We start from the raw sequence: 4,595 nt of genomic DNA on the forward strand, positions 1-4,595 counted from the left end.
GCTCTGCCAGAGTCACATAGGCATTGTTGCATCATAACCAACCAAGGCTTGCGCAGAGCGCGAATGTCTGTGCGGCAGCGAATGCAGTTCCAAGGGACAGTGAAAACCAGGTAGAGCTTTCAGTGCTGGCAGCTTTCGTGTAGGCGCAATCGCTGAACGTTTCAAATTTGGCAGCCGGGCTCTGCCAGAGTCACATAGGCATTGTTGCATCATAACCAACCAAGGCTTGCGCAGAGCGCGAATGTCTGTGCGGCAGCGAATGCAGTTCCAAGGGACAGTGAAAACCAGGTAGAGCTTTCAGTGCTGGCAGCTTTCGTGTGGGCGCAATCGCTGGACGTTTCAAATTTGGCAGCCGGGCTCTGCCAGAGTCACATAGGCATTGTTGCATCATAACCAACCAAGGCTTTTGCAGAGCGCGAATGTCTGTGCGGCAGCGAATGCAGGACCAATGCACAGTGAAAACCAGGTAGAGCTTTCAGTGCTGGCAGCTTTCGTGTGGGCGCAATCGCTGGACGTTTCAAATTTGGCAGCCGAGCTCTGCGAGAGTCATATAGCCATTGTTGCATCATAACCAACCAAGGCTTTTGCGGACCGCGAATGTCTGTGCGGCAGCGAATGCAGGTCCAATGCACAGTGAAAACCAGGTAGAGCTTTCAGTGCTGGCAGCTTTCGTGTGGGCGCAAACGCTGGACGTTTCAAATTTGGCAGCCGGGCTCTGCCAGAGTCACATAGCCATTGTTGCTTCATAACCAACCAAGGCTTGCGCAGAGCGCGAATGTCTGTGCGGCAGCGAATGCAGTTCCAAGGGACAGTGAAAACCAGGTAGAGCTTTCAGTGCTGGCAGCTTTCGTGTAGGCGCAATCGCTGGACGTTTCAAATTTGGCAGCGGGCTCTGCGAGAGTCACATAGGCATTGTTGCATCATACCCAACCAAGGCTTTTGCAGAGCGCAAATGTCTGTGCGGCAGCGAATGCAGTTCCAAGGCACAGTGAAAACCAGGTAGAGCTTTCAGTGCTGGCAGCTTTCGTGAGGGCGCAATCGGTGTACAATTCAAATTTGGCAGCCGGGCTCTGCGAGAGTCACATAGGCATTGTTGCATCATAACCAACCAAGGCTTTTGCGGACCGCGAATGTCTGTGCGGCAGCGAATGCAGTTCCAAGCGACAGTGAAAAGCAGGTAGAGCTTTCAGTGCTGGCAGCTTTCGTGTGGGCGCAATCAGTGGACGTTTCAAATTTGGCAGCGGGCAGTGCGAGAGTCACATAGGCATTGTTGCATCATAACCAACCAAGGCTTTTCCAGAGCGCGAATGTCTGTGCGGCAGCGAATGCAGTTCCAAGGGACAGTGAAAACCAGGTAGAGCTTTCAGTGCTGGCAGCTTTCGTGTGGGCGCAATCGCTGGACGTTTCGAATTTGGCAGCCGGTCTCTGCCAGAGTCACATAGGCATTGTTGCATCATAACCAACCAAGGCTTGCGCAGAGCGCGAATGTCTGTGCGGCAGCGAATGCAGTTCCAAGGGACAGTGAAAACCAGGTAGAGCTTTCAGTGCTGGCAGCTATCGTGTGGGCGCAATCGCTGGACGTTTCGAATTTGGCAGCCGGGCTCTGCCAGAGTCACATAGGCATTGTTGCATCATAACCAACCAAGGCTTTTGCGGAGCGCGAATGTTGGTGCGGCAGCGAATGCAGTTCCAAGGGACAGTGAAAACCAGGTAGAGCTTTCAGTGCTGGCAGCTTTCGTGTGGGCGCAATCGCTGGACGTTTCAAATTTGGCAGCCGGGCTCTGCCAGGGTCACATAGGCATTGTTGCATCATAACCAACCAAGGCTTTTGCGGAGCGCGAATGTCTGTGCGGCAGCGAATGCAGTTCCAAGGGACAGTGAAAACCAGGTAGAGCTTTCAGTGCTGGCAGCTTTCGTGTGGGCGCAATCGCTGGACGTTTCAAATTTGGCAGCGGGCTGTGCGAGAGTCACATAGGCATTGTTGCATCATACCCAACCAAGGCTTTTGCAGAGCGCGAATGTCTGTGCGGCAGCGAATGCAGTTCCAAGGGACAGTGAAAACCAGGTAGAGCTTTCAGTGCTGGCAGCTTTCGTGTGGGCGCAATTGCTGGACGTTTCAAATTTGGCAGCGGGCTGTGCAAGATTCACATAGGCATTGTTGCATCATAACCAACCAAGGCTTTTGCGGAGCGCGAATGTCTGTGCGGCAGCGAATGCAGTTCCAAGGGACAGTGAAAACCAGGTAGAGCTTTCAGTGCTGGCAGCTTTCATGTGGGCGCAATCGGTGTACATTTCAAATTTGGCAGCCGGGCTCTGCCAGAGTCACATAGGCATTGTTGCGTCATAACCAACCAAGGCTTGCGCAGAGCGCGAATGTCTGTGCGGCAGCGAATGCAGTTCCAAGGGACAGTGAAAACCAGGTAGAGCTTTCAGTGCTGGCAGCTTTCGTGTGGGCGCAATCGGTGGAGGTTTCAAATTTGGCAGCCGGTCTCTGCCAGAGTCACATAGGCATTGTTGCATCATAACCAACCAAGGCTTGCGCTGATCGCGAATGTCTGTGCGGCAGAGAATGCAGTTCCAAGGGACAGTGAAAACCAGGTAGAGCTTTCAGTGCTGGCAGCTTTCGTGTGGGCGCAATCGCTGGACGTTTCAAATTTGGCAGCCGGTCTCTGCCAGAGTCACATAGGCATTGTTGCATCATAACAAACCAAGGCTTTTGCAGAGCGCGAATGTCTGTGCGGCAGCGAATGCAGTTCCAAGGGACAGTGAAAACCAGGTAGAGCTTTCAGTGCTGGCAGCTTTCGTGTGGGCGCAATCAGTGGACGTTGCAAATTTGGCAGCGGGCTGTGCGAGAGTCACATAGGCATTGTTGCATGATAAACAAATAAAGCTTATGCGGAGAGATAATGTCTGTGCGGCAGCGAATGCAGTTCCAAGGGACAGTGAAAACCAGGTAGAGCTTTCAGTGCTGGCAGCTTTCGTGTGGGCGCAATCGCTGGACGTTTCAAAATTGGCAGCCGGGCTCTGCCAGAGTCACATAGGCATTGTTGCATCATAAGCTACCAAGGGTTGCGCAGAGCGCGAATGTCTGTGCGGCAGCGAATGCAGTTCCAAGGGACAGTGAAAACCAGGTAGAGCTTTCAGTGCTGGCAGCTTTCGTGTGGGCGCAATCGCTGGACGTTTCGAATTTGGCAGCCGGGCTCTGCGAGGGTCACATAGGCATTATTGCATCATAAACAAATAAAGCTTATGCGGAGAGATAATGTCTGTGCGGCAGCGAATGCAGTTCCAAGGGACAGTGAAAACCAGGCAGAGCTTTCAGTGCTGGCAGCTTTCGTGTGGGCGCAATCAGTGGACGTTTCAAATTTGGCAGCCGGGCTCTGCGAGACTCACATAGCTATTGTTGCATCATAACCATCCAAGGCTTTTGCGGAGCGCGAATGTCTGTGCGGCAGTGAATGCAGTTCCAAGGGACAGTGAAAACCAGGTAGAGCTTTCAGTGCTGGCAGCTTTCGTGTGGGCGCAATCGCTGGACGTTTCAAATTTGGCAGCGGTCTGTGCGAGAGTCACATAGGCATTGTTGCATCATACCCAACCAAGGCTTTTGCAGAGCGCGAATGTCTGTGCGGCAGCGAATGCAGTTCCAAGGGACAGTGAAAACCAGGTAGAGCTTTCAGTGCTGGCAGCTTTCGTGTGGGCGCAATTGCTGGACGTTTCAAATTTGGCAGCCGGGCTCTGCCAGAGTCACATAGGCATTGTTGCATCATAACCAACCAAGGCTTGCGCAGAGCGCGAATGTCTGTGCGGCAGCGAATGCAGTTCCAAGGGACAGTGAAAACCAGGTAGAGCTTTCAGTGGTGGCAGCTATCATGTGGGCGCAATCGGTGGACGTTTCAAATTTGGCAGCAGGTTCTGCGAGATTCACATAGCCATTGTTGCGTCATAAACAACCAAGACATTTGCAGAAAGCGATTGTCTGTGCGGCAGCGAATGCAGTTCCAAGGGACAGTGAAAACCAGGTAGAGCTTTCAGTGCTGGCAGCTTTCGTGTGGGCGCAATCGGTGGATGTTTCAAATTTGGCAGCCGGGCTCTGCCAGAGTCACATAGGCATTGTTGCATCATACCCAACCAAGGCTTTTGCAGAGCGCGAATGTCTGTGCGGCAGCGAATGCAGTTCCAAGGGACAGTGAAAACCAGGTAGAGCTTTCAGTGCTGGCAGCTTTCGTGTGGGCGCAATTGCTGGACGTTTCAAATTTGGCAGCCGGGCTCTGCCAGAGTCACATAGGCATTGTTGCATCATAACCAACCAAGGCTTGCGCAGAGCGCGAATGTCTGTGCGGCAGCGAATGCAGTTCCAAGGGACAGTGAAAACCAGGTAGAGCTTTCAGTGCTGGCAGCTTTCGTGTGGGCGCAATCAGTGGACGTTGCAAATTTGGCAGCGGGCTGTGCGAGAGTCACATAGGCATTGTTGCATCATAAACAAATAAAGCTTATGCGGAGAGATAATGTCTGTGCGGCAGCGAATGCAGTTCCAAGGGACAGTGAAAACCAGGTAGAGGTTTCAGTGCTGGCAGCTTTCGTGTGGGCGCAATCGC

Source organism: Mycteria americana, unplaced genomic scaffold, assembly GCF_035582795.1.
Source record: "Mycteria americana isolate JAX WOST 10 ecotype Jacksonville Zoo and Gardens unplaced genomic scaffold, USCA_MyAme_1.0 Scaffold_27, whole genome shotgun sequence".
NCBI classification, from domain to species: Eukaryota; Metazoa; Chordata; class Aves; order Ciconiiformes; family Ciconiidae; genus Mycteria; species Mycteria americana.